Below are 14,758 nucleotides of genomic sequence, written 5' to 3'. Positions count from 1 at the left end.
AGGCCTGTGGCATGCACCTGTAGTCCCAGCTACTCAGGAGGCTAAGGCGGGAGAATTGCTTGAACCTGGAAGGTCAAGACTGCAGTGAGCTGAGATTGCACCACTGCACTCAAGCCTGGGTGACAGAGAGAGAACCTGTCAGTTGACTTTGCATACTTGCGTATGAATTGTGTACCAGAAAGATTCCTTTCAGAGAGTGATACTAAAAGTAATGACCAAAGATGTGTATCTCCTCAACTGATAGAGCAGAAATTAATAGTTTGGGCTTTTTCTCTTTTGAACGGGAATTTTGGTTCTGAGAACTAAACTTGAGAAAATTAACAAAATCTACAGACATACCAAAGGTTTAAAGGGGGAGAACTTGCTTGTAACATCAAACTCCAAAATTTAATGTAATTCTTTTTTGGGGGAGTAAACTTCTATACAGATAGAAAAACTAACACAGAGCATATTCAATCTTAGAAAGTCAGTCCTCTTGAGCAAATAGATTTATAACTAGGGTTTGAACACTTTTAGGGACAAAGGGAAAGCTGTTTTGTTGTTTTCTTAAATTCTAATTCATTTACTTGAATTTTTCTGCAAAATTAAAAATTTTATACCTATCTTTTGTAGATAAGAGAGTGGAGCTGGCATTAGCATCATTTTGCAAGGCTTCCTCACTTAATCTAACCATGCCCTTTCTTCCACACCTGCCTAATTTTTTCCATGACTAATATTTCTGGCTGCCTTTGGCTGGAAGTCATTTAGTGAGTGAGTGTCTCATTTACCAGAGATCCTGAAAATTAGGCTCAGTATCCCACACACACCTCTAGTAAAGGGCCAGCTCAAATGACTTGGCCTTTGACTATCTTGACATCTAGAGACCCTCTGTTGAGAAAGTTGCCTTAGGACATAGCAAGAAAATATTATACCAAATAAATGTTCTGTAGCCTGTTTTAAATGGGGGCTCAGACAGAAATGCTCTCTTTGACAGTTCAACAACAGTACACATAGTAGGACCTGTGTACATAACTTTCATCCAGGAACAGAATTCTTTGTTGAGTGCAAATGACTCACGAAATTAGTAAACAGTCCTTTTCTTTCTTGTTTTTTGAGACAGTCTCGCTATCGCCGAAGCTGGAGTGCAGTGTTGTTATCTCAGCTCACTGCAACCTCTGCCTCCTGGGTTCAAGCGATTCTCCTGCCTCAGCCTCCCGGGTAGCTGGGACTACAGACACGTGCAACCACACCTAAGTTTTTGTATTTTTAGTGGAGATAGTGTTTCACCGTGTTAGCCAGGATGGTCTCTGTCTCCTGACCTCGTGATCTACTCACCTCGGCCTCCCAAAGTGCTGGGACTACATACAGGCGTGAGCCACCACGCCCAGCCTAACAATCCTTTTCATTTTGATTTACAGTTTATAAAATGCTAGCACTTTTTAGCTATGTGATCTTCAGAAACCCAGTAAGATAAACAGGAAAGGTACTAACAGATGTGTGGTCCACGTAAATGGTGCCCTTCCTGCCCATTACAGGGGAAAGATCCACTGAGAAATCAGGCCGTGAACAGGGCTGGAGTCTCTGTGGACTCCGCTCTGTCCCAGACACAGTTCCTGGAAGAACAGGAATTGGGGTTCTTTTGTGCATTGGCACTTTGTGAAACCTTTGAGGGAGGGTAATGCTGGAGAGACATGGGAATTCTCCAGGTGGCTGTTTGTATCTCAGTTATCTTAAAGGAGAGCCATTGTAACTTTTTCTTACGGTGTGAGAATTGCTCGTGACCATTTTCTAAAGATGTGCACTGGTTGATGTTTTCTCATGTGGTCGTATCTATTTAATACCTCCACAAGGGTTATCCTTCCCAGCCCTGTTGATAACATTTTCCATTATTCATCCCTGCTGCTACTAGCTTAATTTCAGCCTGTGTTGTTTCTGGCCTAATAACAGCACCAGCCTCCTTGCTGCCATTCCTTCCCTTCAGCTGGGCTTCCTTCCAGTCCATCCTTGGCATTGCTACTGGAGTCATCTTTCTCATCAGGCCACTGCCCTGCCTAAAGCCTCCGGCCCCCCCTTCCCCAGAACCCGCCCCTCAGTCCTCACACTCCCTTCTACCTACCTCTGGTGTGAGGTTGACTCGCTCCTGTAGATTCCCATAGCAGATTTTGTTTGGCTTTACCAAACCACTTCTCAGCCACACAGCCTTGCACAATCTACCTCAGAGTAGTTGTGAGAATCGAGTGAGTTCTATGTAAAATGCTTAAAACCATGCCTCGTGTATTGTGACCACTCAGAAGAAGCCTTGTCTGTTATTACAAGACGGGCATCACAGTTGTGTGTCTCCCTCACCTGATGACATTCTTGATGTCAGGGAATATGCCTTCTATGTGTGTGTCCTCTGCAGTACCTGGTACAGAGAACTCAAAAACTGTCCAATGAATGATTAGACGTTGCCGAGAAGTGGCCATCCCCTCCGTGGACCACGGGGCTTAGAGGTGTTCACCCGGGAACTTGAGGACGGAAGACCTAGAACCGTTTCCATCAGACCGCCAGATGATGATACTCAACTCACTTCAGCAAATGTCTCAGGGTCTGACTCGTTTGTAAATGAGGGTCTGAAATAGAAGGCTGTAGGAGTCATGAATTAATACTAACTTTAATCCTTCAGAACAACTGCTATCAGCCTGGCTAGAATTTCCCCAAACTGTTCTTTAGGACACTGGCATCTGCCGTTTTTCTCCCCTTCACCTGGTTTCCTCATCCATTAAGTTCATGTTAAGTATCACTTCTTAAGGAAGCTTTCCCAGAGCCTTTGCTGCCAGGTTGAGACTTTGTATTACGTTCTCATAACGTCCTGCGCTTCTGTTGCTATGGTTACTGACAACTGGACTTTCTGTTACTATGGTTACTGACTGACAACAGCTGGACTAACCCCCATTACGTGGAGTTCCACTAGGAGAGTGACTCTGTTTCTTGTACCAGGGGGTCCCCGGGCCCAAGATGGTTTGAATGAATGACGTCTCTGCCCTTATGGAGCTTATGGAAGTAAGCAGAAGTAAAGAATTACAGAAATACAACTGATGGAAATAACTGTTTGCCGTGAGAGAAACACCAAAACGTATACTTTGGACATTTGAAGAAGAGGGAGACCTGGCTGCAGGGGTGAGGGAAGGTAGCATGGCAGAGGCACCACTTGAGCTGGGTCTTCCTTGGGAAGAGATGTGGGATTTGTACAGACAAGTGACAGAGAAGGAGATGACTCCAGGAAGGAATATGCAGCCCCAGAGGTTGAGGGAACAGAATGAGTGTAGCTTGCTGAGCCTTGCAGGATCCCTGAAGGGGAAGAGTGGAAGAAAACCTTATAAATAAACTAGCCTAGCTAGCAGCAGGTCAGAGAAGGTCTTAAGAGCTACAGCTATATTGAGTAGGAAATCAAGAATCATCTCACATTTTCGAGCACAGAAACATCAGAGCCCTCTCTAGAAAGATGAAAAGCAGATTAAAGGGATGCATATGGAATGAACTGAGACCCCTGAGTTACAACAGAACTACGGGTAAGAACCCAGAGGAAGGGGATGGGAGTGGGGCTGGAGAGGAAGGCAAGTTGTGTTCGTGACATTGGGGCCGAAAGAGACACAGTAGTTGAGGGGAGAGGGGTGGGCCTGATCTTCAGTCCAGGTGTCACCTCTGCACAGTAGAGAATAGCTGCTGTATTCTAAGCTGTAGCAACACCAAGTATGTGGCCTCCTTAAATGCTTAGGCAAACTCCCATTTTTGTTGTTGGTTTTTTGAGAGGGAACTGCCCAAGAAAATGGAGCAAGAATTAGGCCAAGTTCAAGAGTTGGGCTTCAGAATTAGGCTAAAGGAGAGATTCCCCCCCCCCCCCCCCCCCCACACCTGCCCCGCTAATCCCAGCACTTTGGGAGGCTGAGGTGCATAGATCACCTGAGGTCAGGAGTTTGAGACCAGCCTGGCCAACATGGTAAAACCCCAACTCTACTAAAAGTACAAAACATAGGCGTGGTGGCGGGTACCTGTAATCCCAGCTACTGGGGAAGCTGAGGCAGGAGAATCGCGTGAACCTGGGAGACGGAGGTTCCAGTGATCTGAGATCACGCCACTGCACTCCAGCCTGGGCAACAAGAGCGAAACTCTGGCTCGAAAAAGGATGGCTTTTCCTGGACAAAGTCAAAGGAAGCCTGTTTCCTCAACACAAGCCAAGGCCCCTGTGGCTCTGAGCTAGAAGCAGGTGCTTGGAGCACTTGTAAATTTTAACTTTTAAAAGAGCTCATTCTCCATATCCAAATTGTTGGCATCTGTGGGAATTTAAAATGCCATTTAAAAGACCTCTGCCTGTCAGGTCCCCAGACACATCTTTCCCACAGAGGGTCTGGCTGCATACACAGCTACCCCTGCGTGTAGGATGCAGAATGCCTATGCGCGCAGATGTGCCTCACAGGTATGCACTGTGTTCTTTCAATAGATATGAAATGGCTTTCATAAGAATGTTTAACTGCCCTGGAGAAGGCCTGGGAAGGAGATGAGATCTAAACAGGGGCGTTGTGCAGTTCAGGGCACTGATTGATCCACTGGTACCCAATATGTGCCAGCATGACCCACCCCCCACTCCGGCCGCTTACCTGTGAGCATTCCAGGCCACTACATAGATACAGGCTGTCAGACACAGCAGGGATTTCCTTGTGGTCTCAAGAGAAAGACTGGCACAGATGAGCTCTGGAGGAAGAGTTAGTTCTAACTTTACGTTGCGCTTTATAAGTACATGCACATATATCTACACAGACGCATAGACATGTATATAACTTACCTCCCCATGTCATCGGAATGCTCTGTAACCACCAGTCATGCCCGCCCAAGTGCCCACTCCCAGAACTTCTCCCAGACCCTGATGGGGTTGGACGATAGGACCCTGTGCCTCCACCTGTGAGGCACATAGGAACAAGAGCCCTTCCACACAGAGAAGTCACTGTGCTCCACCTGGAGCCTGCTGTAGCAGCCAACCCCTAACTGGCCGCTGTTGACAGGCATCAAGTGTGGAAGGAATTTCCCCAATTTGCTGATTGTCTCTCCGCCTGGACCCTTCCAGGCACAGTCATTGGTTTGCGCCAGGTGTCCTGTGCATCAGTGGACTTTCCAGTTCCTCTTCCAGCGGAAAGCATAGGCAGGGAGTGGGGCAGAGGGATGAGCAGAGCCAGGAGCAGGGAAACCACCAAGCAACTCGACTCTGCCCAGCAGCCCCCAGTCTCCAGGAGAACCAGCTGCCACCCACACAGCATGCAGTGCCCAAGCCCCAGAACCTTGGGGTGTGGGCCTTGTCCCTGGTTCTCCCCACATGGCATCCCAAGAGGCCACCTGTAGGTGCGGGAAGTGAGCAACTCTGTGACCTGTGCTCAGTGAGACACTAAGGTTCGATGCTTGCTTTCCAGAAGTTGTCCACAGTACCGTTCCAAGAATAGCCAGTGTCCATAACAGAGGAGGCTCGCTCATCTTCAGAAGGAGGAAAAGCATCTGGGTGGCCATGGCAGGTACCAGGTCATGTGGATCCAGAGTGACAGGAACGTGTGGTAAGAAACGTGCTTACCTTTCCAGAGCCAAAAACTCTTCCTTCAGTGGCTGAGTGCTGATGAAATGTTTACAAACCATTCAGCCGTACCCTCTGCCTCTGGAAGGTTCCCTCCTTCCCCCTGTGGTAGACGTGCAGGCAGGAGGGCTCTCGGTGCGTGGGGATGCAAAGCAGGAGCCTGGCATGCGTGTCGCTTCCCCTCCCTGTGCCTCGCTGCCCTCCAGGCGTTATTTGGAGGATCCCAGCTGTACTCCTGGTTCCTAGAACAAGGCCTGGCAAACAGACACCAGTGAGTACCCTTTAGATGAGCACATGGGGAGACAGAAGTATGAAGCTACTGGCCAGGCACGGTGGCTCACACCTGTAATCCCAGCACTTTGGGAGGCCAAGGCGGGTGGATAACGAGGTCAGGAGATCGAGACCATCCTGGCTAACATGGTGAAACCCCGTCTCCACTAAAAACACAAAAAATTAGCTGGGCGTGGTGGCAGGTGCCTGTAGTCCCAGCTACTCGGGAGGCTGAGGCAGGAGAATGGTGTGAACCTGGGAGGCAGAGCTTGCAGTGAGCTGTGATCGCACCACTGCACTCCAGCCTGGGCGACAGAGTGAGGCTCCGTCTCAAAAAAAAAAAAGTGGGAAGCTACTGAAAACGGGTCCACAGGAACGCAGGTCTGGTAATCAGGTTACAGTTAAACACCCCAAGTGCGATATGAGCCTCAATATACTTCCTCCCTCGGGCATTTTCAGGAATGAAGGAGCACCAATTATGAGCAGTGCACAGAGAAGTCCAGCCCTTCACGGCTTGGGGTGGTCCTTGGTGCCCCTGTACCGGAAGTGGTGCGTGCCAGCTCTGCAGGACTTTAGCAACCCCCACCCCAAGTCTTCATCCGCTTCCCTAGGCCTTCATATGAACATAGCTGGTTAGCATTTAACTGTGGAGAAGAAGAGCGTTAGAGATGTGAAGGCTTCCACGTACATTAAGAAGAAATCCCAGCTCTGGCAGAGGTGATCTGAGGAGCATCTCTATACCCATGAGAAGAGAGCAAAGACAGGACTTGGTTCCCCATAGTAGTCACCATGTTCCCAAATTCCCTTGGCCTCCCATCAACCTGCTCCAGCCTGGGAACGTGCCAGGGACTCCTATGGGATCCAGCCCTTACACTCTCCAGGGTCACAGAAGTGAGGCCTGCTCCATGTGTGCAGAGATGGACTGTTTTGGTCAAGTGCTCAGGAAACACTTGCGGGACTTTGTCTGCCAGCCGCCCCAAGGCCCGGTGAGTTCCCCGCTGTATGCCCAGAACACCCGGGGTGAGGGTCAGGGCACAGGAAGGCAACTCGGCCAGCCCCTGGAACACCACCTTCACAGCGGTGTCCAGATCTGAGGCCGCCAGGCCTGATGTTTCTAGTCATAGGAGCACAGGTGTTCGACGTCTATGCTTCCCCAAGACGCACCATAAACCGTGTGGGCAGGGGCGTGTAGAGAGAGGTGCGCTGCCCAGAGCTGCCTTCTGAACCACACATCCACCCGCCCTGCTGGCCGCGCTGGAACACAGTGTGCGTGCCCTGCTGCCCTCACCGCAGTGAGCCCCAGAGCAGACACTCAACCAGGCCCAAATCATCTTTCTTTACTCAACCCAAACTTACACAATATTCTTTTAAAAACCAAATCAGGCTGGGCTCAGTGGCTCACCCCTGTAATCCCAGCACTTTGGGAGGCCAAGGCGGGTGGATCACCTGAGGTCAGGAGTTTGAGACCAGCCTGGCCAACATGGCGAAAACCCATCTCTACTAAAAATACAAAAATTAGCCAGGCGTGGTGACAGGGGCCTGTAATCCCAGCTACTCGAGAGGCTGAGGTGAGAGAATCACTTGAACTGGGGAGGCGGGGCTTGCAGCGAAGCCAAGATCACTTCACTGCACTCCAGCCTGGGCAACAGAGCGAGACTATCTCAAAAAAGAAAAAAACATTAAATGCCTTTTGTTTAAAATACCCAACAAAATAGTTCACGCTGTTAACCACTCATTCGTTTTTTCAGAAGTCTTTGAATTAGAGCAAAATGGAATTATATTTTCAGTCTGGGTCTTGCTACATGTCCTGAGGTCCCAGTGAAAATCCTTGTTACTGATGATGTAGAAATATTTCTGTCCCCCACACAGGTTCAGTCTGTGGGTCTTCTTTGGGACTGGAAAATCTGGGCGCAGGGGCCGGCCCTGCTCTCTCTCTCCAGCCCTTCCCCCTTGAGGCTCCTGTCCGAGGCCCTCCATCACCCCTGGCGTCTGTTCCCTTTGCTTAAGCTTCCCTCAAGGCCAACAGCCTTCAGCAGAGTTGCACTGCTCAGGGAGGAAGACGAGGGTCACAGGCTGATCCTCTTGAATCAGAGGACAGAACATGTCGTTCTAGTGCCCACAGCCAAGACCTGAAGGAAACATGTTCTCCCTCCAGGCCACACTGCCCCAGGCGGAGGAGTAAGAGGAAGCAGGTGGTTTGACCCCTTAAGAGAGGGAAATGCCCAGGGCTGCTGGGGGTGGCCAAGGAAAGAAAGGGCGTGGGGAAGATTTTGAAATGCTGATGGAGCCAGTTTGGAGTCCTGCTAGTGAAATTTCCACCTGTGCCTAAGCCAGTGAGCTTATGACCCGGCGAGAGAGGTCCTGGCTCCAGCGCCTAAAGCCCCAGGTGGAGCATGTATTGGCTGTGCAGCAGCCCCGGTGCACCCTTCTCTTCCCCTGCTGAGGAACCCTGAGCAGGAGGCTCTCCATCCGCACAGCCACAGCGTCCTCTCCTGTAACTGGGAATGACGGAACCCACTCCTGAGGACTGTGATGATGGTGAAGTGAGAGGATGCATCCACGCCACCAGAGGCCCTGACACTTCTTTGGCATACAGATTGGAGCAGTCACTCTTCCAGGACCCGGCGCAGGGGACAGGAGGAGGTGGCTTAGCATCCCACTTGGCAAGGTCAGTGGTACAAAGACAGGGTGGAGGCACAGTGAGGTCCCAGGCTGGACAGGATTAAAATGCCTCGTGGGCATTTGGCGTAGGTCACCTTGAATTTCAGGTTCTTTCCAACCGTGAGGTTCCAGTTCTGAAAGGATATCCCTTAGGCAGCTGCTTTCCCGGGAAGCAGGAACTCCACTGAGCCTTGAAGGGTCACAGAGGTCCTCACACACACCCCAGAAGGCCCCAGGCAGAGGCACCTTTCCTGTACTCAGCTCAGGCTGCTCAGCCAGACCCCGTGACCTGACCCTGCCAGGAATGTGACCTGTCTCCCCACCCAGACGTGCCCAGGACCTTGTTTCCCAAGTGTCTGCCTCACCTGGGGCCTGATGCCCCCCAGCCTACACCGGGTGCCCTTTCCCCAGTCACAGATGGCTGATTGTTGAATTAATGAGTGGCTTCTTCTCTCATCCTTTCCCTCGGCTCATTCAAATAAGCTTTTACCCATTCTTTTGCACCAGAGTCACATGTTTCAAACAGATTTCATTTTTTTCCTAGTTTATACCTATACGTTTCTTGTGTCCTATTTGTCTTCATTGGGATTTGGACGGGAGTTGGATTATGAGCTGCAAAGAGGTGTCCGATACTCGGTGTATTCTGGGAGCTGGTCTCCGAATGCCCTTCTGTGTGGAGACCAAGATCTCCACCCTTCCTGGGTGGGCCTGGTTCCTCCACCCCTCCCTCACACGGTGTCCTCAGAGCTCTGTGGAAAAAGCACACAGGCTGAGGATGGAAGAATTTCCCTGTTGAGCTCTTTCCCTATTGAGTTAAACGAGACCATATGAAGTTCCAGAGGGTCTGGCGCAGAGGCCGGGTTATTCTTGATCCAGGGGTGTGGGCAGGGGAAACAGTGATAACCTCCAAGGTAAAAGCAGCACGTGGGGGAGGGACCCTGCAGCCAAGCCAAGGGCAAAGGAGAGCTAAGCTCCCATCCCAGGAAAACACACACATCCCTCCCGCTGGAAGGTGCTGAGACTATGGAATAAACAGACAGTGGAGCCGAGTCCCACCCATGCCCGCAACCAGCTCTGGACAGTGGCTTTTTAGGAAACAATGGGAGTGAGTGGAAAGGGTAGAATGAACACATGGTCTCCGAGTTGTAGGCGCAGGACAGTGGAACTTGGGAGGAGACATTCCTCTGGAGGAGGAAAGGAGAGAAATAGAAAGAGGATAGTCAAACCCATTGAAATCCTAAGAGGATCTCTATCAAAATACAGTGTCCTGGCTCTAGGCATATCAGGTCACAGAAGCAATTAGTGTCATACACGCATCAGCTTGCGGGGCAGGGAACGGCCTGCATGGGAAGGCTTCTCCTTGGTGGCCAGCCAAGTCCTGGAGTAGAGCCAGCTAGCCCCTGTGCTGGCACCTCCTGGCTGTAGGTTGCACCTGTGCCCCCTACACCCCTAAAGGGATGCCCACCCTGACATCTTCCCCCATTGTCGACGCTGTGCTGGTCATCTCATGGGTCAGCAGCTTGAACCGTCTTGTAGGCAGTCCCAAGATATGAAACCAGGGGAGAAATACTCCCATTCCTTCTTTGGGGTTTGGTCTCATCATTCTTAGTGGCGTTTGGGGCCTTTCCAAGCTCCCTTCCTGATTGTCACCCTGAGCCCGGTGGCCTGGCCTGAGATAGCTGTTGTCCTCACCTCCTTCAACCAACACTCCGCTCCCTTTCCCATCCCCATCAACCATCCTCACCGAGCAAATTGAGGTGGCATCGTGGCTAATGACAATCGTCTTCCGTCTGGCTGAGGGGACTCCAGGAACCAAGAAGCAGTGCCATCGAGGATGTCAATGCAGATGGAAGACAGGTGCATGACCAGCCTAGAGCAAAGCCCTAGCCTGGGCAGTGGGTCTTCTGGCAGGAGCATCTCACAGCCTGGAGGTCTCTGGAAGGTTTGTCAGAGTTCCTAAAAGAAAGAGGACTCATTGGAGGACCATTCCCAAATGCTGATCCACACATATTTGCTGCTGAGACAGTTTTGAGTGTTTGCACAAAAATTAAAGCATTTAAAATACTTTTTTTTCTTTTTTGAGACAAGGTCTCACTGTTTGCCCAGGCTGGAGTGCAGCAGTGGCACAATCTCAGCTCCCTGCAGCCTCAGCCTCCTGGGCTCTGGTGATTCTCCCACCTCAGTCTCCCAAGTGACTGGGATTACAGGCGCCCGCCACCACGCCTGGCTCATTTTTTGCATTTTTACCAGACAGGTAGAAATGTCTACGTTGCCCAGGCCTGGTCTTGACTTCTGGACTCAGACAGTCCAAACCCGCCTCAGCCTCCCAGAGTGCTGGGATTACAGGCATGAGCCACCGCGCTTGGCAATACAAGACTGTCTTTTATACCAAGAGGATGAGCTACCTTAGGTTAGCATGTTAAAATCTCCTTCCTTTAGGAAATGCTGGTGACAATATGTGACTGATACATAGTACACGGTGTGGATGTGTGTGATGGGGCACAGTGCTGACATGCATATGATGGATAGATGTATGTATGTATGATATATATGGACATGATAGAGCACAGTGCTGGCTCTGGAGACAGATCACTGACATCCAGTACCATATTTCCTGAGTGTGGGGCCTTTGGGCAGGTTATTCAGATTTTTGGTGCCTTGGTATTCTATCTATAAAGTGGGAAAGACCACGGGGCTGCTGTGAGGTTCAAATGAAATACGACTCAGAAAGCCCGTAGAGCACTCGGGAGGCGATCTTCACAAACACCGGGTGTGCTGGGCTGCATTTCTCCTTTCAGCTCCAAGGAATTCAAGTATTTGAGAATCACTGGCTGAAGATCCAGTTTTCCTCACCTGTGGTTGCAGGTGGGCAACACACACAAATACACACATGCACATACACTATGCACACACACACCCCCAACGTGCAGTTGCAGGTGGGCAATACATGCACACGCACGCCACACACCACACATACACACAAGCACGCATATATGCATGCACACGCACACCACACACACAAGCACGCACATATATGCATGCACACGCACACCACACACACAAGCACGCACATATATGTATGCACACGCACACCACACATACAAGCACGCACATATATGTATGCACACGCACACCACACACACAAGCACATATATGCATGCACACGCACACCACACATACAAGCACGCACATATATGCATGCGCACACACGTGCACACATGCCCACACCCACATACACACATACATGCACACACATACACACGCCTCAAACCTGGAAAACTGATGGAAAGTGAAAAGCAATGTTTGGTCACAGGCACCTGACTTTGGGTCTGTAGGCCCCTCAGGTGCTCGTGGGGAGGGAGAGGGCGTCCGGTGTTGCAGCCAGGTCATGTTCTTGTGGCACATTCTGTCTATTCCAGGACTGCACAATCCCCAACACACACACGCACGCACACACGCCTCTGCCCCCAGAATACCTGGGTACATGTGTATGGACAGACATGCCCACGTGTGGTTTTTCAATGGTCCTGCACAGTTGTCTCGGGCCGGTTGTGTCTCATGGGATGAAGTTCCACTTAGAGATGGCACCCATCTCGGCCCACAGGTCACCACTCTGTCCTCCTCAGTCTCCAAAGCCATCTTTAGAGCCTGCCCTGAGAATTTGGCAGTCCCCAGTGCCAGGGAGCCAGCAGGTCCTAGCTCTAGACTGGAGGTGGGGACGCTAAAGGGTCTGAAGGGCTGGCCAGGAAAGGCTTCAGGCTGGGGACCCCTTCGATGCTCACCCTGAGCCAGGCACCAATTTCACCACCTCAAAGGTGACTGGGAAGCGGCAGAGGGCAGCCGTAAGAACACAACAGACGGCCCCAGCCACCCCGCCCAACCCGTGAGCGCCCACGCCCTGGAACAGCGCAACATCGCCACCGTGCGGCCGCCGGCCTGAACAACAGCCTCTCAGCCCCTGGGGTCCGTAGCTCTAGGTCTCTGGAGACCTCCAACCTGGGCCCAGGATTTTAAACCTTACCTTTTCCATAAAGTCCTTCCTAATCCAAATTTCACTGTGACTCCTGCAGACTCTAGGTCTGAGTGGGACTCGCCATGGCTGCAATAAGGAGGACTCGGGTTAAACTTTCATTAAATTTACATGGTTATGATTCGTAGCTAAAACAATGGCGATACAAGGTAGTTTAGGGGGATCAGAGAGTTGGATCATCTTGAGATCTCAGCAACGAAAACAGCTGGTCAGTAGGGGAAAGCCTCTGCGGGGCTGCATTGAGCTTGTGGAGGCACAGCAGCAGCCCTGCGCTCTTCCCCTGTGAGGCCAGCCTGCTGTGCAGGGGACCTGTGCACGGGGAGCCCTTGGCCTGGCCCTCCCACCTCCTCCTCTAACCCTTCAGACCTCAGCCGTGGCCTTCGCCTGGGTGAAGGAAAGGCTGGTCAGCACAGACCTACGCAGGCCTCTGGCCTCTCCCAGCCTCTGCAGGGCTGGACTGCCATCCTCAGCAAGGAGCAGTGACTGCAGCCTGCTGGCATTCCCGCCCTGTCAGCTCAGGCTCGGACCAGAGACTTCTGTCTTCGTGAGAGCCGTCAGCACAGGGCCTGAGTGATGTCTAGCCTCTGGAGAGTTAGGGAGTGTCAGCCTGATCTTCTGATCTCCAGCCAGAAGTAACACAGGATTTGGTCCCATAATCTTTTTAAAGGCATTGACACTTAACTGATTTTCCAGGGAGCAAATGCTTCTCTACATTCAGGCAGGCTTCCAGCATCCCCCGAGGACCAAGGGCGTCCTGCAAACCGCGGCTCTGGGCATCTGCTGGAGCGCTTGGTGATGCTGCTGCTCCGTGGCACTTGGAATGGCATGACCCGCTGCTAAAACGGTCTCTCCGACCTCACGGGAACGCTTCTTAGCACACAGGCCACTGGCCCCATCCAGCGGGCCCCCCAGTTTCTGTTCAGGAGGTCTGGATGAAGCATGAGACTCTGCACCTGAGTCCCAGGAAACGACACACCTTGTCCCACTCAGACCTCCCGCACAGAGTCCTGGAAAGGGTGGGGTGACCCTGAAGGCTAGCCATCTGTGTTTTCACCCTGCTCCCCGGGTGGGAATCTGACCTGGGGGAGAGAGCAGTCCGGAAGACTGTCAAGCCACAGTGGAGCCGAGGGCGGTGCCATGGCACGGGCTGGGCTGGCCTCCCTGAATCCCACGACATGGGTGACCATGTCTACACCTGGGCCAAGCCCCAGCCGCCGAGGCTCATGCACACTTAGGAACCAGACCACCCACAGGCCCTGTGAAACCTCTACATTTAACATAGACCATTCCTTCAGCGCCTGCGCTGGGCACTTCTGTCTGACCTGATCAGGAGGGAATGACCACGTCAGGGCAGAAAAGGAATGACATTTACAACACACACAGGCGTCCTTCAGTGTCGCCTTCACTCTACTTCCCATGCCTTGGTAAGAACAGATGTTCTTTCCCTCCCTGGGGAGGAAAATGCGACAGAGATTCTCGAACAGGTTCCAGGCAACACTCCCTCCCTCAAAAGGGTAAAACATTCAGGCTAAAATGAAAGAGGCACTGCAGGCCGGGCGCAGTGGCTTGCGCCTGTAATCCCAGCACTTTGGGAGGGCAACACGGGTGGATCACCTGAGGTCAGGAGTTCAAGACCAACCTGACCAAAATGGAGAAACCCCCATCTCTACTAAAAATACAAAATTAGCCGGGCATGGTGGTGCATGCCTGTAACCCCAGCTACTCGGGAGGCTGAGACAGGAGGACAGTTTGAACCCAGAAGGCGGAGGTTGCGGTGAGCGGAGATTGGGCCATTGCACTCCAGCCTGGGCAACAAGAGCGAAACTCCGTCTCCAAAAAAAAGAAAAGAAAGAAAGAAGAGAAAGAAGCACTGCAAACCCCACCTGCCCTGAGAAGCCTTGCAGCATTGCTCTAATCAGACTATATTTCCTCCCTTTTGTTTCCATAACTCACGGCAGGCAAAAAAAAAAAAAAAAAAAAAAATCATTGAACAAACACATACCAGCAATGTTCTAGGACAGGCCTGAGCTGGGGACACAGTGGTGAGCCAAGGCTACCCTCTGCCCTCCCGACACTGCCATGTCATTTCTCCACGGGTCCTCCTCCCTGCCCAAAGCTCCTGCAGTACATCTCATACAAGAAGCCGTCAAATGTTCCCCCAAAAGCTCCCTAACCCTGCCCCAGAGCTTAGACATTGTCCCTTCAGGCCACCAAGCAAGGAG

At 51.5% G+C, this 14,758-nt stretch overlaps 1 protein-coding gene across 2 annotated transcripts in view; it reads left to right on the top strand.

Moving 5' to 3' along the window:
* The window catches only part of ZBTB44 (zinc finger and BTB domain containing 44), a 78,213-nt gene extending 71,734 nt beyond the window's left edge, over positions 1 to 6,479 (top strand). For both annotated transcript variants that reach the window (XR_002725160.3, XR_002725161.2), the window contains 3 exons: positions 2,381 to 3,530; positions 5,421 to 5,558; positions 6,305 to 6,479. The gene's annotated coding sequence lies outside the window, so the exon portion shown is untranslated. The remainder of the gene's footprint in view (positions 1 to 2,380; positions 3,531 to 5,420; positions 5,559 to 6,304) is intronic.
* The last annotated feature ends 8,279 nt before the right edge of the window (positions 6,480 to 14,758 follow it).

Source organism: Piliocolobus tephrosceles, chromosome 13 (genome assembly GCF_002776525.5).
Source record: "Piliocolobus tephrosceles isolate RC106 chromosome 13, ASM277652v3, whole genome shotgun sequence".
In the NCBI taxonomy this organism is placed as follows: domain Eukaryota; kingdom Metazoa; phylum Chordata; class Mammalia; order Primates; family Cercopithecidae; genus Piliocolobus; species Piliocolobus tephrosceles.
The sequence above is the reverse complement of the archived record's forward strand: the minus strand, read 5'-3'. Positions and strand labels throughout refer to the sequence as shown.